The 23,179-nt window shown below is 45.8% G+C and overlaps 1 protein-coding gene and 1 long non-coding RNA gene across 11 annotated transcripts in view; one reads left to right on the forward strand and one right to left on the reverse strand.

The window, feature by feature from the left end:
* The window catches only part of LOC140396174 (ataxin-7-like protein 1), a 317,394-nt gene that overhangs the window by 119,041 nt on the left and 175,174 nt on the right, over positions 1 to 23,179 (forward strand). For 2 of the 10 annotated variants that reach the window (XM_072484435.1, XM_072484438.1), the window contains exon 1: positions 16,078 to 16,234. The exons of 7 other annotated variants lie outside the window; for them this stretch is intronic. The gene's annotated coding sequence lies outside the window, so the exon portion shown is untranslated. Of the gene's footprint in view, positions 1 to 15,801; positions 15,876 to 16,077; positions 16,235 to 23,179 lie in introns of those variants that run through there. One more of the 10 variants, XM_072484436.1, reaches the window with a different exon arrangement.
* LOC140396176 (uncharacterized) lies at positions 9,766 to 16,512 on the reverse strand. Its single transcript, XR_011936473.1, has 3 exons — positions 16,130 to 16,512; positions 10,978 to 11,142; positions 9,766 to 10,177 (listed from the first exon to the last, which is right to left on the reverse strand). It is a non-coding gene; the product is annotated as an uncharacterized lncRNA (long non-coding RNA).

A 23,179-nucleotide genomic window follows, 5' to 3' on the forward strand; every position in this document is an offset into this window, starting at 1 on the left:
TGTGAACTGGATGGCAGTTCAGGGCTAGGACAACAGTCTGAACTTAGAGAGAAAATTGGATTGGTTAGGTTGTCCTGTTTTTTGTGGACAGGACATAACTGGGCATTTTCTACATTGCCGATAGATGCCAGTGTTGTAACCGTACTGGAACAGCTTGACTAGGGATGTGGCTTCTTCTGATTGATAGAGATTGTTGGTAAGCGAGTGATGCAGGATGTGGTGAATTGAGCAGTGGTTGGTAGTACATAGCAGTTGAAGATGCATTCACTGACTTGATCACTTGTCTGGGGTCTCTGAACATCTCAGGCACTTCATCCAAGTCCTCGGGCTTAACTCCTGGAATTAATAATAATTTCCATGGTTATCTGCTCACACTGCCTTTTGAACATGTGTGGGAGGAACCTCGTGGTCCTCTGCAGATACAGGACATCTGTCTTCTTTCTACTTGCTCCATGCTGGCCTCCAGTACAGTGTCTGAAAAAGTTGGAGCTCACACTCTCAAGTTGTGCCATTCTTAACATTCTCTTAGTCGTTCAGGAAGTGACTTTTATTATTATCACCTGCTCCAGCCACATTACACCTCCCAGTTAAGAGATGCAAGCTAGCTTTAAATTTTACCTCCTCCCCCTGATGCACCCAGCCAATCCACAGTGCTGAAATTGTTGAAATGAGCAGAGAGCACATATTTGGCTTGCTGCTTACGTCGGAATCATGTGTGAGCTAGTCATGCATTGCAATCCTAATATGCATTTTCAGGGGCTATTGAATTAGCCCCCATTGTATACTGAAATTCATCATATTTATTCTACACATCGCAGAATGAGCTCAAATAAATGGAAACTGGTATGCTCTTGAAAGACAGGAATGAGATTTGCTGGAGTATTTATGGCTTTCCAAACTGCAACCAATAGTTTTATTTAAATCACCTTGAAAGTGTTAAATCATGAGGTGTTAAAAGTGTTGTTATTTTTGCTATTTTAGCAGCCAAGGAACATTGCACTGACGGCCAGTGACTCAACCAGTAAAAGTCTCAAGGCCTCTTTCCTGCCTCAATCAGTTAAATATATCCCCATTTGGTACATAATCTTCATCAACCTTTGCTCTGTGAAATCTCATACTCTTATATTCTCTGTATTAAACAGCATCTATAATTATTCTGCTCACGGATCAAGATACTTTTGAATATGTACGCATTGACAAATAATAATTTTCCATCATTCTCAATTTGGTATTGTCTGAAAAGCGAACACAATTCCACTGAAATCAGCTATACAAGTTGGAAACAACAGAAGACCCGATACCAACCAGGTAGTTGTCCATGTACAACCGCTAATTCTCCACCAGTCAACCATTTTGAAATCTAGAATCATGAGTTAGAATACAAAAAGAGGCCATTTGGCCCAAATCTGTGCTGGCACTCTCCCCTGTGGCTCTGCACATTCTTCTTATTGAGATTATCCAATTTCCGATTGAACCTGCCTTCGCTACACTCTCAGGCAGTACATTCCAGATTCCAACCACGCGCTGTGAGAAGAGGTTTTTCCTCAACTCACCAATGCTTCCTTTGCCAATTATCTGAAATCTGTGCCCTGTTTCTCAATCCTTCCACCAATGGGAACAGTGTCTCTCTACCTACACTGTCTAGACCCTCGTGATTTTGAACACCTCTATCAAATCTCCTCACAATCTGCTCTTTTGAACACCTCTATCTATTCTCCTCCCAATCTTCTCTTCTCCATTCTATGTAACCTAAATTCCTCATCTCTGGAACTCATTTTGTGAATCTTTACTGCACTGTCTCAAAAGTCTTCACATTCTTCCGGGAACAGATCAACTATGATCTGATTGAATGGTGGAGCAGGCTTGAAGGGCTGAATAGGTAATTAATGTGGTTGATATATATCGGGAAGAGAAGGGGTCCAAGCACCGGCTTCTGGGGAGCTCCATGATAAATGTTCCTCAAATCCGTAAATATCCATGAACCAGTTTCCTATCCAAGTTGTCCCTTTTATTCCAAGAGCTCTAATGTTGCTCGCAAGTCGGTTTTCCAGCACTTTTATCAAATATCTTTTAGGAGTTCATGTACATCACATCAGCTGCATTACCGCTACCAACACTCTCTGTTATCTATTTTAAAAAAACTCAAGCAAGTTAGTTAAACACGATTTGCCCTCAGCAAACCGAGGAAAGGTTGAGGGTGCTAGGCCTTTTCTCATTAGAGCGGAGAAGGATGAGGGGCGACTTGATAGAGGTTTATAAGATGATCAGGGGAATAGATAGAGTAGACAGTCAGAGACTTTTTCCCCGGGTGGAACACACCATTACAAGGGGACATAAATTTAAGGTGAAAGGTGGAAGATATAGGAGGGATATCAGAGGTAGGTTCTTTACCCAGAGAGTAGTGGGGGCATGGAATGCACTGCCTGTGGAATTAGTTGAGTCGGAAACATTAGGGACCTTCAAGCAGCTATTGGATAGGTACATGGATGACGGTAAAATGATATCGTGTAGATTTATTTGTTCTTGAGGGCAGCACGGTAGCATTGTGGATAGCACAATTGCTTCACAGCTCCATGGTCCCAGGTTCGATTCCGGCTTGGGTCATTGTCTGTGCGGAGTCTGCACGTCCTCCCCGTGTCTGCGTGGGTTTCCTCCGGGTGCTCCGGTTTCCTCCCACAGTCCAAAGATGTGCGGGTTAGGTGAAATGGCCAATGATAAATTGCCCTTAATGTCCAAATTGCCCTTGGTGTTGGGTGGAGGTGTTGAGTTTGGGTATGGTGCTCTTTCCAAGAGCTGGTGCAGACTCAAAGGGCCGAATGGCCTCCTTCTGCACTGTAAATTCAATGATAATCTATGATTAATCTAGGACAAAGGTTCGGCACAACATCGTGGGCCGAAGGGCCTGTTCTGTGCTGTATTTTCTATGTTCTATGTTCTATGTTGACTTTTCTTCATTCACCTACATTTAACCTTGACCATTAATTTTGTCCTAAAAACTTCCCCAACACTGTGCTTAAACTAACTAGCCTGTAGTTGCTGGTCTTGTTTTTACACCCTGTTTTGAACAAGGGTGTAAAATTTGCTTTTCTCTAGTCATCTCGTACTATCCCCATCTAAGGAAGATTACGAAATTATGGCTAATGCTCAACAATTTCCACTCTCACTTCCTTCGGTATCCTTTGATCTCATACGGTCCCAGTGCTTTATCAACTTTTAAGTACAGAGAGTCTTATCTAATACCACCACCGTATAAATTTTCAACTCTTCAAATGTCTGAATTGCCACCTCATCCACCAAGACCGTGGCAGCATCATCTTTGGCAAAGACAGAACTATTAATTCTGCCACGGCCCTGCCATGTGCAAGTCTTCTTTGTGCTCCTTAATGGGAGCAACACCATGTTTTTCAACCGTTCACAATTTCTGTGCCTATAAAAAGGATTTGGGGTTCTATTTTACTTTAGGTGCCAGTCTCTTCTCATACTCTCTCTTTGATTTATTTGCTTTTTCAGTTCTGTGTCTGGGTGGGTTTTCTCTGGGTACTCCGGTTTCGTCTCAAGGTCCAAAAATGTGCAGGTTAGGTGATTGGCCATGCTAAATTGCGCCTTAAGTGTTCAAAAAGGGTAGATAGAGATATTGGGTTATGGGGATAGGGTGGTGAAGTGGGCAGAGGTAGGGTGTGCTTTCAGAGTATTGGTGCAGGCTCGATGGGCCGAATGACCTCCTTCTGCACTATAGTGATTCTAGTGATCCTTCTACATTCAGCGTCTTGGTTGTATAATCCATCTGACATAAGCACACTTTTTCCTTCTTCATCTTAATCTCTATCTCTTTTGTCACCCAGGGAGCTCTGGATTTGTTTGTCTTACCTTTCCTTTTTGTGGGAATATACCTTGACTGGGCTGGAACTATCTTTTCTTTGAAGGCAGCCCATTATTCAGTTTCAGTCTTTTCTGCCAACCTTTAATTCCAATCTCTGGATCAGATCTGTTCTTACCTCCATTGAAGTTGACTTTCTACCAGTTAATTATTCTTATGGTGGATTATCTTCCATAGTCATCCTAAACATATGATACAATGATCACTGTCCCTAAATGCACCCCTACTGACACTTGATGCATTTGGCCCACCTCATTTCCAAGTTTTAGGTAAAGCAATGCCTCCTTTCTTGTTGGACTGGGAACATATTGGGCGGGATTCTCCACTCCCGCGCCGAAGTGGCCGCGCCGTTGTGAACGCCGTCGAGGTTCACGATGGCGCGAAACGGCCCCGATCCCGACCGATTCAGGCCCTGACAATGGGCTAGGATCGGGGCCGCGTCATCTACATGCGCCAGGCCTTGTCGCCCGCAAAAAGGCGGCACCGCATAGATGACGCGGTCGGCGCCGCATAACTGGCATCATCCGCGCATGCGCCAACCCGCGCATACGTGGTTGCCGTCCTCTCTAAGTCCGCCCCGCAAGAAGATGGTGGATGGATCTTGCGGGGCCGCGGAAGGCAGGAGGTCCTCCTTCAGAGAGGACGTCCCGACGATCGGTGGGCACCGATCGCAGGCCACCCCACATTTGAGGTACTCCCCCGGTGCAGGATCCCCCCTTGCCCCCCCCCCCCGCAGGCCGCCCCCCCCCAGCGTTCGCGCGCTGTTCCCGACGGCAGCGACCAAGTGTGGACGGATCCGGGGGGAACCCGCCGTTTTGGCCTGGCCGCTCGGCCCTTCCGGGCCTGAGAATAGCGGGGGTGCCGGAGAATCGCCATTTTAAGTGTCTCCAGCGATTCTCCGGCCTGCCGCCCGCGGAACTCAACCAGGCCGTTCCCGCCGCTTGGGAGAATCGCGGGAGGGCGTCGGACCGGCGGCCCAGGAAATTTTGGCGGCCCAGGCGATTCTCCCAACCGGCACGGGAGTGGAGAATCTCGCCCCTGGTTTGAGAAAATTCTCCTGAACACACTCTAGGAACTCTTGCCACTCTGTTCTCTTTCCACTATTATCCCAGTCCATATTCAGATAAGTAAAGTTGCTCACTATAACTACTCTAGTTCTTGCGCCTCTGTAAATTCCTTGCTAATTTGGTCCTCTACATCTTTCCTACTAGTTCAAGACTACACCAAGCAATGAGATTACACCTTTTTTTGTTCCTTAGCTTCAGCGAAATACATTATGTCCTTGACCTCTCTGGGACAGACTGTCCTCTCTCCAGCACTACAATGTTCTCCTTAATGAATACTGCCACCTTCCTCCTTTCCTATCCTTGGTGAGCACCTTGTATCCAGAAATACTTAATACACAATCCTGCCCTTTGAACCAAGTCTCCATTATCGCCACATAAATTTCCATGGGAACACCACAACCTGCAAGTTCTCTTCCACATCACACACAATTCTGACTTGGAATTATATCGGTATTCTTTCACTGTTGCTGGATCAAAATCCTGGAATTCTCTCCCTAACAGCACCACATGGACTGCAGCAGTTCAAGAAGAGTACCATCACCTTTTTGAGCAAATTAGGGTTGGTCAATAAATTTTTGCCTAGCCAGCAACTCCAACACCCCCGACCACCCCCCCTCCCCCCCAACTTCCCATGAACGAATAAAGAAAAAATTGGTGCTAACAGCTGTTGCTCTTATTAGCCTTAGTTGTATTAGCTCTGATTATGTCACCTTTGCTCACGAGTCGCCAGGTATCTTTCGGATACCGCCACGTGGTTCAAGCTCGAGTTATAATTAATAAGTCAGCACACTGCTCAGTAAGATTGAAATCAACGGTCATTTATTATGTACAGCAATAAATACTTACACAATAATCCTACTTTCTATATCACTACCTACCACTACTGGACAATACTTAACTTTTGGGGATGGCCCACCAGGTCAGGGAAACAAATTACTTATCGAATTGGGTCTGGCCTGCGGGATTCAAAAGGCTGATACGGGTCGATGGCTAGGAGTCTATCGGGTAGCGATCGCTGGAGTCAAACTTACGGTTTCTGATCGATGTTCTTGCGAAGGTTGCGAGCAGAAGAAGGGAGAGAGAGCGAGATCAGAACTTGGCCCCTCAATTTATAGGGCCCAGGGGCTTCCCGCCTCTCGGGGCGGCCCTTGACCCTGAGTCCCAAGTGATTGGACTTGTTCCCAATCATTGGGTTCGATACGCTCCAATGATGGGGCGATTCCTCGATCGGAGAGTGGTCGTTCACCTGTCTTTGTTTCGGCCACTGCTGGCGCCGAGAGGTCTGGCCCGGCATTCAATTGCTAATATGTTGCAATTGTTCCCGGGGATTGCCGATTAAACTGCAGATGTCTGTGTTGATGTGCTGCTAATGGTCGCAAGTATCGATCTGGGCCGACTTCCCCAGAGCCGAATACGCTATTCTGTCTGCAGCTGTCCGTTTGTGCCCTGTTGGCTGCTTTTCCCATCAGCCTTTTCGGTTAGCCATTTTATATCGGGTTTTGGCCAAATAAATCGGGAATTAGCCATTTTAGGTGGCTACACAGCACAGTAGCACAGTGGTTGGGCAGCACGGCAACACAGTGGTCAGCACAGTTGCTTCACAGCTCCAGGGTTCCAGGTTCGATTCCCGGCTTGGGTCACTGTGTGGAGTCTGTACGTTCTCCCCGTGTCTGCGTGGGTTTCCTCCAGGTGCTCCGGTTTCCTCCCACAGTCCAAAGATGTGCAGATTATGTGGACTGGCCATGCTAAATTGTCCTTAGAGTCCAAAAATGTTGGGTGGGGTTGCTGGGTTACGGGGATAGGCGGGAGGTGTGGGCTTGGGAAGGGTGCTCTTTCCAAGAGCTGGTGCAGACTCGACGGCCGAATGGCCTCCTTCTGCACTGTAAATTCTATGATCTATGATTGGAAACAGTCTCCTTCGGTATCCTGTATACCTTTGTATTCCTTTCTTATATTACCTTCTGGTTCCCACATCATGCCAGGTTAGCTGAACCTTCTTCAATAGCACAAACAAATTGCCCTGCAAGAAAGTTGGTCCTGACTCTGTTTATGATTTAGGTTCAACATGTTTGGCTTGTGGAGTTCCATCTCCCCCAGAACTGATCCCAATGTGGCAAGAATCTTTGGTCTTTAGCGGCCATTAAACAACTCCCGCCAATGTTTTTCTGTCCCTTGTTGTTTCCTAATTCGACCCAAACTGATTCTACACCTTGACATTTAGAAGTAAGTTCATCTCCCACCACAGTACTAATACCCTCTTTAATTAACAGAGCTACCCCACCATGTTTTCCCAGCTTCCTGTTCTTCTGAATGTCACATACCCTTGAATATTTAGGTGCCAGCTTTGGTTTCCTTGTAACCACGTCTTGGCAATGGCTATCAGGTCATACATTTGAATTTCTAGTTGAGCTGACAATTTATCTGTTTTATTGCAAATGCTGCGGACATTCTGATACAAAACCCTTAATTCAGTTTTTATTTACTGTTTTTGTAAACCTTGCCCTGTCCGCTATGTGTCACTCTCCCTTCCCGCAATACTCTGATTTTCATTACCTCCTTGACCTATTGCCTTATCATTTCCATTGAATTTACTCAATCTTCCACTACGTGATTCCTTACCCACAATATTTAGTTTGAAGTCCTCTGTGATTCCCTGGTATATAACTCATTAGAACCCTGGTCCCAGCATGGTTCAAGCGAAATCCATCCCACTTTGCCCAGTCCTGTGCCAGTGTTCCACGAACCAGAACCCCTTTCTCTCACACTGGTCTCTAATCTTATTTACTCTATTTCAATTTGTGCATGGCTCAGATAATAATCCAGAGATTACTACCTTTTAGGGTTCTGCCTTTTAATTTAGTGCCGAGCTCCACATATTTGAAGCTCTTTCCTAGTCTTACCTTTGTTATCGGTACCCAAATGGACCACAACAACTGTATCCCTCTCCCCAACCCCACTGCAAGTTCCTCTTCAGCCTTGATGAGCTATCCCAAACCTGGCACTGGGCAGGCAACAAAGCCTTCTGGATTCTAACTCTTTACATGCCGAGAACGGTGTCAATTCTCCTGACTGTAACGTCTCCTCCTACTACTGTATTTCTTTTAACTACCCCCCACTTGAATGACTTCCTATAACATAATGCCATGGTCATTCTGCTCATCCACAGTACAGCTCTCACTCTTGTCCATACAAGCTGCAAGAATCACAAACTTGTTGCTCAATTGCAGCGACTCAGGCTCGTCCACTCCCGCCTTCTTGATTTCCTTACTTGCCTGACTTGCAGGCACACCCTTCTGTCGCTGATCACCGACCACATCAGATGCCACTAACCTCAGGAATTTGACAATCATCTAGAATGAAGTGTCCAGGTAAGTTTCCCCCAACCTAACGTGTCCCGGTGTCTGAAGCTCGGCCTCCAGCTCATTGACTCTTAAGCTGAAGCTCCTCAAGCCAGACACTTAAGATGTGGTTGTCATGGATTGCAGTCCTGTCATCGTTATTATATTAATTACATTTATTTTTCTTATAGTTCCCCTCTTCACCAAACTTCCGGTATTGCGCACTTCACAAAGTGCAGACAGGCAGCACTTAAGATACTCCTGAATTTGAGACTCTCTGATAAACAATAGTGAGTCAGCTCTGCTAATGCTAACAAACCATGATGTGGAGATGTCGGCACAGTAAGAAGTCTTAGAACACCAGGTTAAAGTCCAACAGGTTTGTTTTGAATCACTAACTCATTCACCTGAGGAAGGAGCTGCGCTCCGAAAGCTAGTGATTCGAAACAAACCTGTTAGACTTTAACCTGGTGTTGTGAGACTTCTTACTGTGCTCAAAAGCCAGTTTAAACTAGCTACCAAATTAACTCGTCAAAGCTGCTTTCCAGGAGCTTGTATATCCCGGTTTCAGACTGCAAGAAACTTAACTTACCTCTTAACTTAAACAGTAACTTTTAGTTAATTGCTAAAAGTAAACAAAACTAGACTTGAGAAAGAAATTAGCCCTTCAGTTCCCCTCACTCACCAAGCTCCTGGCTTCATACTCTGTGCCCTCAAGCAGCACTCAGTGCAAACCACTTTGCTCCATTGGAGACCCAGCAGATACAACCTGCTGAATGGCCTCCTTCTGTACTATAAACATTCTATGAGTCTGGGAAATGTGCTGGGCCAAAAAGGCTATTTCCCTTTTATGGAAAATTCACACTGGGAACTTCCAGTTGACCTTACTCCAGAATTCCAAGCAGATTCCTGGCCCTCCAAGTTTTCAGCAGAATCTTCTCATAAACCAGAAGCCTAAAGTTTCTCACAAACCACCAACAGAACCCTTCTCGGTTTTAGAGGTGGTAATTTTTTAAGGAACAGGGAAAAATAACTAAACTGCAGATGGCAGGTTGCTGGATTGTACTGAAGACACCTAGAGCTGCAAAATGGTAATTTCCAGCAGGTAGCTCCTCTCTCTGCTTGGTATTGCTCAAACAAATAAATGCAAATGGCTGATATGGAGAGGTTGGTATGCAGAGGGCTATTGAGAGCTCTGGGTTCGAAGGTTGTGGTTCCCAGAGTGCGTTTGGTAAAGAGATCCAGAAAACCAATATAAGTAGCAGTTAGGAGAGAAAGAATGACCGGTGAAAAGCTTTTGAAGTCACGGGGCAATCTTGTTGATTATTTGAGGTTTCAGTGAGCAAAACGGGTATAGTAGATAAATCATAAGCAAATGTTACTGGTGTTTGATTGTAAAACTTCAGACACTTTGACTAGTTGATTATTCAAACGTTTTACCCAGGTGCTCTTATTTGCGAGATGAACAAAGGTCAAATACAAGTTTATGATTCAACCAAATTTATTATTAAACACAGTAAAACTGTTACCCCTCCTCAAATTATCCCAACTAATAAGAATCCCAAGATTCTTAATACTACCTGGGCTGATGAACTAGTTGAGCTGCGGGTCCAATTCTCTGAGTTTCGGCTGTCTCAGGGCCTTCGTCTACGAAGGTGGGTCTCGCACACTGCTTCTTTCTGTCCTTTGGTCTGTCGTCAAATTTTCTTTGTTACCTATGCGGCAAGTCTTCGCTGGGGAGAGCCCTCGTAGTTGATCTTTATACCCCATTTGAATGGGACAGATTATCTCCTGATGTCTTGTTGACGGGACAGGCCCAGACTTGTCTCGACTGTCTCGGTTCAGTAGATTCAAGCTTGGCTGTTCGAATTCCTATCAGGCTAGCCTGGAGCTGACTGTGGTTTAAATTAAAATGTCCAATTAGAACATAGTACAGCACAGCACAGTTCTTAATTTAAAGTGTCCAATTTTATATTGGTCCTAAAATTCAGACTCCTGTCCATTTTACCGTACTGATTCCAAAATAGTTAACCTTTCGTTAGAAAGTGAGAGTGCGGCCCTGGGTCACTGTCCGGTGTGGAATTTGCACATTCTCTCCGTGTCTGCGTGGGTTTCACCCCCACAACACAAAGATGTGCAGGTTAGGTGGATTGGCCACGCTAAATTGCCCCTTAATTGGAAAAAAAATAATTGGGTACTCTAAATTTATATTTAAAAAATGTTATTAGAAAGTTAAAGGGACTAGGAAAAAAAGTATCTAAGATTAGGGAGAAAAGCTGCAACCTAGGAAATACAAAATAGGGGGTGCAATGGGGGAACTAATTAGCGGGTTCTATGTGTTACTTGATAAAGGTAACTGAAGTAGGGGTAATGAATGTCTGCCGTCCGAGGTCCCCAGGTTCGATCCTGGCTCTGGGTCACTGTCCGTGTGGAGTTTGCACATTCTCCCCGTGTTTGCGTGGGTTTCGCCCCCACAACCCAAAGATGTGCAGGGTATGTGATTGAACACACTAAATTGCCCCTTAATTGGAAAAAATGAATTAGGTACTCTAAATTTATTTTAAAAAATGAATGTCTGCAATGGCTCAATGGGTTCAAATCCCACTGATGACAATGGGTTAAAAATCATCAGTCTCTGAAAAGTGTCAAAGAAATACTTCAGCATGTGTAGCAAATTTAATTAAGCAGAACTTACCAGCAACTTTTTTTTCAAATTTGTCCCTGCTTCCTATCCTGAAAACCATGAATCATAGAACATTCCAGAACAAAAATAGGTCATCAATGTGCAATGTTTTTCTCCATACGAGCCACATAATCCAATCCCACTTTCCTGTTTGCACTTCATATCCTGTAATAAATCCTTTTAAAATAATTAATCAACTTTATTTCAATTATGGTTTGCAGCAATAAATTTCACGTTTAATCTATTTAGTGTATCATCCTAATATCTCTATCTGGTTACCTTCACAACCTTATTCTTTAAAAAAATTACTCCCAACTGGAATCCGTCGGGCAGCACGGTGGTTAACACTGGCTTCACAGCGCCAGGGCCCCAGGTTTGATTCCCCACTGGGTCACTGTCTGCAGAGTCTGCACATTCTCCCCGTGTCTGCGTGGGTTTCTTCCGGGTGCTCCGGTTTCCACCCACAGTCCAAAGATGTGCACGTTAGGTGGATTGGACATGCTAAATTGCCCATAGTATCCAAAAAGGTTAGGGGGGGGTTATTGGGTTACGGGGAAGTGAGGGCTTAAGTGGGTCGGTGCAGACTCGATGGGTTGAATGGCCTTCTTCTGCACTGTAACTTCTATGTAATTTCTCAAGTCTCTTGTAACTATAACCTTTAACATACACTCGCGACTGATTTTTGTTAGGCCAAAGAAGGATACAGGGGTGATTTAATAGAGGTAAAAATTATGAGGCAACTGAAAAGGTAGGAACAGACTATTTCTAGTGTATGAGGGGTGAGGAGATATAAATGTAAGGCAGTACTTAGGATAAACTGCAGAAGAAACCTCTACACAGAATGCTACGATGCTGTGAAATGCTCCACCAGTGTGGCTGCACCGTAGCACAGTGGGTAGCACTGTTGCTTCACAGCGGCAGGGTTCCAGATTCGATTCCCAGCTTGGGTCACTGTCTGTGCTAGTCTGTACGTTCTCCCAGTGTCTGCGTGGGTTTCCTCCAGGTGCTCTTGTTTCCTCCCATAAGTCCCGAAAGACGTGATTGTTTGGTGAATTGGACGTTCTGAATTCTCCCTCTGTGTACCCGAACAGGTGCCGGAATGTGACGAATAGGGGATTTTCACAGTAACTTCATTGCAGTGTTAATGTAAGCCTACTTATGACAATAATAAAGATTAAAGAAGATCATTAAAGAATAGGTTAGATAGATGTTTGAAAGAATGGGAAATACGGGAACTGGGAGGGTACATGATATTTGGACGACAGCTCATGTGGAGGATAAACATAGACTGATTTGGCCAAGCAGCATACTTCTGTGTTGTAATATTGATGTAACTATGAATCTACGCCAAACCTGTTCTATTGCTTTTATATCAGACCTTCAATGGGATTTCAGAAAATGAACACAATAACCCAACTGCAGCCTAAGATGCTATGCAACTTTATTGAACTTGTATTTATATAGCCCATTTAACGTAATAAAACGTTCAATGGTATTTTACAGCATTACTAAATCAAATTTGACACCAAACCACATAAGGCGATATTTGAGCAGATGGTCAAAAGCTTGGCCAAAGTGGTAGCTTTTGAGAACTGTCTTAATGGAAAGAAAAATAGGTGGAAAGATTTAGGGATCGAATTCCAAAACCTAGTACCTGGGCAGCTGAAGGCACAACCGCCAATAGTGGAGCAGTAAAAACATGGATGCTCAAGAATTAGATGAGTACAGCTATCTTGGAGGTCTGTGAAACTAGAGGAGATTGCAAAGATAGGGAGGGGCAAGGCCAAGGAGGGATTTGAAAACCAGGATGAGAATCACTTCTGGAAGAGAAGTGACAGTGAGTTAAACATTGGATTAAAGCAAATTACTGCAGATGCTGGAATCTGAAACCAAACGAGAAAATGCTGGAAAATCTCAGGTCCGGCAGCATCTGTAAGGAGAGAAAAGAGCTAATGTTTTGAGTCCAGATGACACTTTGTCAAAGCTATCCTTGCTTTTGTGTTCTGCTACAGTTTAGTTTTTCAAGTGTCCTAAGTCTCCAGTATTTTGCTCAAGTGGTTGTTGTGCTTATGAGCAGTGTCTGCAGACTACTTAAAAGCTTTGACCTCGCCTGACATTTACAGCCAGGTACACATCGATCTGTAGGAGTTTGCTAAATTGCTGTCAGTAGCAAGAACTCTGACTGAACTACTCCAGTTTCCCCACCCCATCCACCTTAATGTAGGTACAATTAAAACATAGTTTTTATAATCCCCTTTCAGGCATCAGGATGTTCCCAAGTGCTTTACACAAATTAAGTACTTTTATTATGTAGTCAGTGTTGCAGTTTAGGAAACAAAGCAGCCAATATGTGCACAGCAAGTTCCCACAAACAGCAATGAGATAATCAGATAATATTGGTCAAGGGCTAAGTATTGGCCAGGGCATTAAGAATAACTCCCCTGATGCTCTTTGAAATAGTGTCATGGGATCTTTTGCATCAATGCAAAAGGGCAAAACAGGCCTTAATATCTCATCCGAAGGACAGCACCTCTGACAGTCCAGCTCACGCAGTAGTGCCTAGTTTAGCATCAAGTCCTGGGTAGGACCTGAAAACTTTCTGAATCAGAAGCGTGGGTGCTCCCACTGAGCCACAGCTGACTGGTCAATTGTCACACTCCTTCAGCTACTCCATAAGGGAAGCATTCGCAAGATGCTGGCACATAACTCAAAGGCTATTTTGAGTGAGCCAAATGTAATAGTTCTTCCCACTGTGCATGTGATCTGCACACTACACTTTGCCAAGCATTTTGCTAGAAGCAAAGAGAAAAACTAAACACATGGAGGGGGAGGGGAGAACCCTGGTAAATGTTTAGTTTATTTTGAGCAAGAATCCTGGAGTTTCTTTATAGAAGCCTGCAAGAAATGAGTTTCAGTAGGCCCACATGAAGGAGTTAATAACTTTCGTGGAGCAATTTTTAAATTGTTGACCGTTTTCACCTGCAGCATTGAGATGTAACAGAGGCAGGAATGTTGTATGACAGGAAGTGTGTGCCACAAGCTGGTGTATTCTGAAACTGATATGCAAATAAGTAAAACAAATACGGTTCAGTGCAGGATTGAGGAGAGTACGGCTCTCACGAGCAGGTGAACAAGGAATATTACATCACAGCTTTATTTAACTTTGTCATTTAAAAAAAAATGAAAGGTCGAATTGCATATTTTAAAATGTCAACTTTTGTCTGATAGTTTCAGTGAGATAGTTTTTGGAAAAAATAATATAACTTGGATATGAACACATGAATTAGGAGCAGGAATAGGCCATTCGGCCCCTTGAGCCTGCTCCCCCATTCAGTAAGATCATGGCTGATCCAACCGTAACACCAACCCCACATTCCTGCCTCCCCCCCAATAACCCTTCACCCCTTGTTCGTGAAGAATTTATTTGGCTCTGCCGTAAAAATATTCAAAGATTCCACTGCCTTTTGAGGAAAAGAATTCAGAGACTCACTATCCTCTGAAGGAAAATAAAACCTCCTAATCTCTGTCTTAGATGAGCGACCCCTTATTTTTAAACAATGGCCCCCAGTTCTCAATTGACTGACAAGAGGAAATATCCTCACTTGTTTCCACCCTGTCAATAACCCTCAGGCTCTTATACATTTCGATCAAATTGTCTCATTACTCTTCTAAACTCTAGTGGATACAAACCTTTTCTCATCAGACAACTCTCTCATTCCTGGTATTAGTCCAGTAAACCTTCTCTGAACTGCTTCGAATGCATTTACATCTTTCCTTTAAATAAGGAGACCAACGCTGTACACATGGTTCATTCATATTGTATTTTATCAAACATTTACAATTCAAGTGATAAAAAGCCACTATTTAATATTGAGCCAATATTATAAATAAAGCTAATATTTGATATCTAGGCCATGGCGTTATTGAAGCAGGCTAATTCATGTTGATTATTTATATTCAGTGTTCTGAAATTGAAAGGATCAGGGCTTAATTTGTCCCATCTTCCAGTGACAAAGCATTCAACTCTTGAGTGTGGTGGGGGGGGATACCCCTGCACTTGGCAGAGCGAAAGCGAGCTTCAGTGGCACGACCGGATGGTGGCTTTATTTATATTTGGATTTGTTTATTGTCACGTGTACTGAGGTACAGTGAAAAATATTTTTTCTGCGAGCAACTCAAACAGATTATTTAGTGCATGAAAATGAAATAAAAAGAAAATACTGCTGCTGGTCGAAGTGTGCTGGATTTGCGAGGGGGAGGCGTTTGCTCGAAGCTGCCGATGGGTCAGGGTCAGCTTATGATTTAAAAATAAACCAAAGCCCCCATTTGGGGCGGGGGCGGGGAGACTTCATCTGGTGTCTGTGTTGTGGACAAAAAAACATTTATCTTGCCACCCAGCGGTTGGCTAAATGGCTAGTAAACATTGGGGGGGGGGGGGGGAGGACGCCGCCTGGGATTCTTGCGCTTCGCTGATATTTTTGGCAGAGGTTCAAGTTTTTTTTTCCGCTTCTGAACTCACGGTGTCCGATTGGCAGGAGGACCTGAAACTTTTTTTTGCTCTCTCTCTCTCTCTGTGGAGTTTTTTTTTAACACCAGCGCCTGTCAAACCGACCATTTTGCACAAGCTCAGTTCTGACATTTCCTGTCTTGGATTAATCATCACTCCGAGTTAAAGACGACGTGATTTCCCCCCCCCCCCCCCCCCGGCCTGGGGCAAAGCCCTCACTCCCCTCATCGCCGCCGGATTTCTTTTTACTCGCCGTCTCCATGGCGATGTGAAGTGCTGGCCAAGTTCAGAGAAGTCCAGCATGTTGACAAAGATTGTGTCATCAGATTAGGCTGGCTGCCCCCCCCCCCCCCCCCCCAAATCCCCATTCCTCCTCCTCCTCCTCCTCCACCACCACCTCTCAGTAAGTGGGATTTCTGCTCTCTGTAACATTAGATCCTCTGGCGGGTCTCTGCCGTTATGCCGCGCGTGTCGGATTGTGGGGTGGGGGGATTAACGTCGGCCGAGTCCTCGAGGGATGTGGAGGGGCTTGGCGCGCGCGCAGTAATCCCCCCCCCCCCCCCCAAACAATCTGTTTACTTGGTCCCTGCTTCTTCCTCTTCCTCCCTCCCTCCCTCTTTGTGATGTGGAATTGAAAACAGAAAGTAGTAACCTCACCTCGCCAGAGTGCTGGTGATGTCGGCCTTGCTTTCGCCCGGCCTGGGGTGGATTCAACAAGTGGGCGCCCCGCACGGCTCCGGCCCCGTCCGGCACCGCGACTGAGTGAGTTGTTTTGCTGGGACCCTGGTCAACGGCCCGTTTAGCTGTCGCCTTCTTGCTGCCCTCCTTGTGCGGCACAACCGTTTTGCAAACCCCCCTCGGTGGAAGTGCCTGTCACCGTATTGTTTTTCTTCCCTCTCTGTCCCCACGATGAATGTACCTTTTTTTTGTTGCTGTTGTTGGTAGTTTTGCCAATGGCTTTGTGGCTGCACATTGTGTTTGATGCGGCGGGTTAAAAGTGCCCCTCCCGCCCTCCTGCCTTTTTAATCCATCAGGTTGTCAGGAATCTAATTTAATGGAGCCAGGGGGGTGACGGGTTGTTTTTCCACATGTGGTTAAACTAAAAGAATTGATGGAAAGGTTACTCTGACACATTGGCTCTTCTTCATGGAAACAAAAATGTTAGCCAAGTTTAGTTGGAAATAGGACTTTGGGCTAATCCTTTCACATTAAAATGTACAATAAATCATGAGGGGGGCGGTGGAACTTGCCTTCCATGAGAGACTGATAAAGGCATCTGCAAACCAGGATTTGGGCATAGGCAGCCATCATTTTTTTTCCTTAACTAAGTTTATCGCTTATTGGCTGAAAATAAGGATGGCAGCATTTCCCAGTGTGCAGTTGTTTATCCAACATGTTGATTTAAAAAATGATTGATAGTAAGTGATGCGACCATCAATTCACACGAGACGGAGAGTTGAAGTGAACAGTGGTTTTAATCAGCTAGAACTGTGCCTGCCTGCGACTGTTCTGCACTGAGAGCCGCCTGCAGGGCAGCAGATCTATATACCTCCCCCAAGGGAGGTGGAGCCCACAAGGGCACCAACATGATACAGTGCGGTGTAATGTGATACAATGGTCCATAGGTGGAGCCCACAAGGGCAACAACATAGTACAATGCAATACAGTGGTGAATGGTCGCCGTAATACATTCACCCCCTGTTAAAAAAATTGAAGTCCAGCGGGGGTGAAGTGGCTCACAGGTTGAGTCTGTTCGACGCCTTGATCGTGCGCTGCGATCGCCTGTGCTCTGGTTTTGCTGCGGGCACGGGTGTTGAACTCGTCGTTGCGGGCATGCATGTTGAACTCTATGCGGGCATGGGTGTTGACTCCGGGAGCGTGTCTTCTGGAGTTTCATCCCTGTAGGTCGGCGATGGGGGGGAAGGGGTGTGGGCCATGCAGGGGCGGTGGTGCTGTTCGGTGTATGTTGGGGGGGGGGGGGGGTAGCTGATCGTTGTAGGGGATCCTGCGGGTGACAGGTCCCGGAGGGAGACCGTATCTTGTCGCCGGCAGGGTGCGCCACGTAGGCATACTGGGGGTTGGCGTGAAGGAGCTGGACCCTCTCGACCAGGGGGTCGGACTTACGGCTCCACGCGTGTTTTCGGAGGAGTACGGGCCCTGGAGTCGTTAGCCAGGCTGGAAGCGAGACCCCGAAGGTGGATTTCCGAGGGAAAACAAATAGGCGGTCACGAGGGGTTTTGTTCGTAGCTGTGCAAAGAAGTGACCTAATGGAGTGGAGCGTGTCGGGGAGGACCTCCTGCCAGCGGGAAACTGGGAGACTGCTAGACCGTAGGGCCAGAAGGACGGCCTTCTATACCGTCACGTCCTCCCTCTCCACCTGTCCGTTTCCCCAGGGTTGTAACTGGTAGTCCTGCTCGAGGCGATGCCCTTACCGGGCAGGTACTGACGCAGTTCGTCGCTCATAAACGAGGAGCCCCGGTCACTGGACGTGAGTGGGAAAACCGAACAGGGTGAAGATACTATGCAGGGCCTTAATGATAGTGGCCGCGGTCATGTCGGGGCAAGGGATTGCAAAGGGGAAGCGGGAGTACTCGTCAACGATGTTGAGAAAATACGCGTTGCGGTTGGTAGAGGGGAGGGGCCCTTTGAAGTCGATGCTGAGGCGCTTGAAGGGCCGGGATGCTTTTACCAGGTGGGCCTTGTCTGGTCGATAGAAGTGCGGCTTACACTCCGCGCAGATTTGGTAGTCCCTGGTCATGGCCCTGACCTCGGTGGAGTAGGGCAGGTTGCGGGCCTTGATGTAGTGGAGAAGCCGGGTGACCTCCGGGTGGCAAAGGTCGTTGTGGATGGTCCGGAGTCGGTCATCTGGCGCATGTGCCGCGGGACAGGGCATCTGGGGGCTCATTGAGCTTCCCAGGACGATACACGATATCGTAATTATAGATGGAGAGTTCGATCCTCCACCTCAAGATTTTATTGTTCTTGATCTTGCCCCGCTGTGTGTTGTCGAACATGAAGGCTACCGAACGCTGGTCGGTGACGGGGGTAAACCTACCAGTGAGGTAGTGCCTCCAATGCCATACAGCTTCCACGACGGCTTGGGCTTCTTTTTCTACTGAGGAGTGTCGAATCTCGGAGGCGTTGAGGATCCGGGAGAAAAAGGCTACGAGCCTGCCCGCCTGGTTAAGGGTAGCAGTGAGGGCGACCTCTAACTCGTCGCTCTCTACCTGGAAGGGGGCAGACTCGTCCACCGCGCGCATCGCGGCTTTGGAAATATCTGCCTTGATGCGGCTGAAGGCCTGGCGGGCCTCAGCCGTCAGTGAGAAGATGGTGGGTTTGATCAGTGGGCGGGCTTTGTCTGCATAGTTGGGGACCCACTGGGCATAATAGGAAAAGAACCCGAGGCATCTTTTCAGGGCCTTGGGGCAGTGGGGGAGGGGGAAGTTGCAGGAGTTGCGGTCGGGATCGAGCCCCAGGACTCCGTTTTTCACGACATAGCCGGGGATGGCCAGTCGGGTTTTGCGGAAAACGCATTTTCCTTGTTATAAGTGAGGTTGAGGGCTTGGACGGTTTGGAGAAATTTCTGAAGGTTGGCGTCGTGGCCGCAGATGGTGACGTTGTCAAAGTACGGAAATGTGGCCTGCAGCCCGTACTGGTCCACCATTCGATCCATCGTTCTTTGGAAGATTGAGACCCCATTGGTTATGCCGAAGGGAACCCGGAGGAAGTGGAAGAGACGTCCGTCTTCCTCAAAGGCCGTGTAGTGGCAATCCTCCGGGCGGATTGGGAGCTGATTGCGGACTTCAGATCTATCATGGAGAACACCCTGTAGTGTGCAATCTGATTCACCATGTCCGCTATCCGGGGAAGGGGGTACGAATCGAGGTGCGTGTACCGGTTTATGGTTTGGCTGTAGTCTACAACCATCCGGTTCTTCTCCCCAGTCCTGACGACCACCACCTGGGCTCTCCAGGGGCTATTACTGGCCTCGATGATCCCCTCCCTCAAGAGCCGCTGGACCTCTGTCCTGGATACTGTACCGCCTGCTCCTGGTGGCGACGGGTCTACAGTCGGCGGTGAGGTTCGCAAAGAGCGGGAGAGGGTCGACCTTTAGGGTCACGAGGCTACATACGGTGAGAGGGGGTAGGGGGCCCGCCGAACTTCAGAGTCAGGCTCCTGAGGAAGTCCAGTCCCGACAGGAGAGGAGCACAGAGATCGGGGAGAACATCTAGTTTAAAATTGGCATACCCGGCACCCTGTATTGCGAGGTTCGCGACACTGTACCCCCGGAACTGCACTGAATGAGATCCGGAAGCGAGGGAGATTGTTTGGAATGAGGTTAGGTGTATTGGCCATGCTAAATTGCCCCTTAGTCTCCAATGGTGTGATCAGGTGGAATTATGAGAATGGAGTAGGCCTTGGTCGGGTGCTCTTTCAGAGGGTCAGCACAAACACGATGGACCAAATGGCTTCCCCCTGTACTGTAGGGGTTCTGTGGATAATTACTGTGATTCGACTTGTCTCATGATCTTTTCTACTGTTTACATTAACACTGCAATGAAGTTACTGTGAAAAGCCCCGAGCCACCACATTCTGGCGCCTGTTCGGGTACACAGAGGGAGAATTCAGAATGTCCAAATTACCTAACAGCATGTCTTTCTGGACTTGTGGGAGAAAACAGGAGCACCCGGAGGAAACCTGAGCAGACACTGAGAATGTACAGAATCTGCACAGTGACCCAAGCAGGGAGTTGAACCTGGGACCCTGGCGCTGTGAAGCAACAGTGCTAACCACTGTGCTACCATGCCAACAATCACATTACTCTTCATTTCACAGTCGATCTGTGCTCTGTGGCAGAAGTAGATTGGCAAAATCTTCATTCTAAGAACAAGCCAATTCATCGTCAGTTCACATTAGCACAGGGCTAAAGAGCTGGCTTTTAAAGCAGACCACGGCAGGCCAGCAGCACGGTTCAATTCCCGTACCAGCCTCCACGAACAGGCGCCGGAATGTGGCGACTAGGGGCTTTTCACAGTAACTTCATTTGAAGCCTACTTGTGACAATAAGCGATTTTCATTTCATTTCATTTCAATTTGCTGAAGCAGCTATATCAGTCTTTGGTACTAGTTTTGCCACAAGACTATGGGATCTCTCTTCAAATTTCCTTTCCCCAATCCAGCTAATAAGAAACCTCCTCCTTGTATTTTTGAACCTTCGGCACAGTACACCACTCAGCATTGTATGCAAGTCATCTGATGTTAAAACTGTCTGAACTTCAAATTTGATTTTTTGCTCCTATTCTGACAATCAACTAAATTTTGCTAACAGAGAAACTATTTTGTTCCCATTATTCTGGAGTTATAAAAATATGTAAAAGGAAAATTAAATCTGAATAATTAATTGACAGGCAACATGTAAGAAGTTATTTTGACAGAACTATTTGCAAAGTGAATCATTTGCCCTCTAATGGTTTAAACGGTCTCCAAATGTTATCTTATATCAGAGATGTTGCATCACAATTGCCTGTTGTTACAAGAATAATGAAATGAAAAAAATGAAAATCGCTTATTGTCACAAGTAGGCTTCAAATGAAGTTACTGTGAAAAGCCCCTAGTCACCACATTCCGGCGCCTGTTCGGGAGGCTGGTACGGGAATTGAACCGTGCTGCTGGCCTGCCTAGGTCTGCTTTAAAAGCCAGCGATTTTCTTTTAAAGGATATGTCACAGACAGTTATGAATTATCATTTATATTTTGCAAGGAAGATTCTCTAGCAAATCCACAAACTGCAAAGTTGGAAATTACATTCAATTTTCCTAGTGGAGTCTTGAAATTCAAATTCACTTCTGCACTGACTAGAAAATTAACTGCACCACTTGTACTGTACTGTGGCTTCAAAAGCAGGTCAGGGGCTGTCATGACTGCTCCATTGACTTCCATTTTGAAAGTTTTCTTTTAAATTTAGAGCACCCAATTATTTTTTTCCAATTAAGGGACAATTTAGTGTGGCCAATCCACCTAACCGTGCACATCTTTTGAGTTGTGGGGGTAAAACCATTGAAAGTTTGTATGTATCCTGTGGTACCATTTCATTCATCCACTTTGCTATTTTGCTCTTGTTCTTTTGATGCCTTTTCATTGCCTCAGTGAGACAATCTTTGTACATCATCCATCAGCTTGCACATCTTTCAAGCTTTTATAATACTGGCCATTACACATTGATTGTCTCCCTGTAACAGGAGTCAGCAGTCATTATAGTTGACTAGTGAGAGATGATGGTGTGGTTGTAAAAGCCCATCTGGTTCACTGATGTACTTCAGGGAAGGAAATCTGCTGTCCTTGCCTGGTCCACCATCCATACAAATGCCCTGTGAAATGGCCCAGCAAGATATTTCATTCAAGGACAATTAGGGGTGAACAACAAATACTTGCCTGGCCAGTGACACCCATGAAAGAATACAAATAAACTACTCCCTTGACCCTCTCTCCTCTTTGTTTAGCTCAGACCTGCTAACGGATTCACTGTCCTCCAGTTTCCAGTTCTCATTAAAGGTGGTAATCTTTCCCCCCTCATTTTTAGAGGTTGACAGAGCCACTTTATACTTCCAAGTGTACTAATTAGTCCTTTTATTTTTAATTGCCTTCACTCACACACACTTTCACAAAAGGGTTTAGCAATTACCTTAAAGCTACTTTTTTGCAAAATTGTTTGCCAGTTGTTTCCAAACACCTAATAGATGGACATCGAAATGCATCCTGACCTGACTTTCACATGATAGCATTGTAACAGAATGACACATGACCCTGCTCGCTCTTCGCTCCTTTGAGCCCTGGAACAATGCCCCTTCAGTGCTGCTGAACCCAGTGCCAGTTCACCCCCCCCCCCAATTTCACGTCTGTATCATTGGGTTTAACCCTCAAAACCTTTTAAGCATCCAAGACTCAGATAGGAAGATTGAGTTTTTCCTAGGTATCTGCCTATGATTATTTTGACATAATATTGAGCACCAGAGGGCTGAGTCTACCGGTTTAGTCGTGAGTCCTAAGGCTCACACTGTTGCTGCTGCCTGAGGCCGCTGTGCTGTATTTTCTCTGCTCCTTTACACCTTTAACAAATGACTATGCATACATGATCAAGAATGGGGAACTGCACTGACACGTGTAAGAGGGTGATTTGTTGATGAGCTTTCTCGTGTTACTGCCTCGTGAGGGCATGCCCAATGGGGCCTGACTGCCTTCTGTAGAGTGAAAGCACCCCACGCAGCCAGTCAGAATATTGAATTTTGGAATACAGCGACTGATAAAATAGTTTTGTTTCAATATATTTCTTGAATTTTCAGACTGCAGCAACTCCAAAAATAATCATCTCTCTGGATGTGTAGTTAATTTAAAAAAAGATTTTACTGCAAACTTAAACCCCCCAAATAATTTAGTACCGATGACTGAGCAATTAGAACTAACTTTAAAGGAGGAAAATCAATTTTGGGCATTTATATAGCAGCCTTTACGGCCTTAATGTCTTGAAATGTTTTATAACTAATTCAGTACTTACGAAGTCTGCTAAAAAGAGAGACGTGTTGCCAAAGCTTTTTGTCTTGCACTCAGCAGAGCAAATGCACAAATGCTATCAAACTATCACAAAAACTTACACTACCGGAGAAAAGAATGTGGCAAATGGGCTCTGGCCAATGAATTGCCATGGAGAAGG

The sequence above is a fragment of the Scyliorhinus torazame genome, chromosome 19 (assembly GCF_047496885.1).
Source record: "Scyliorhinus torazame isolate Kashiwa2021f chromosome 19, sScyTor2.1, whole genome shotgun sequence".
In the NCBI taxonomy this organism is placed as follows: Eukaryota; Metazoa; Chordata; class Chondrichthyes; order Carcharhiniformes; family Scyliorhinidae; genus Scyliorhinus; species Scyliorhinus torazame.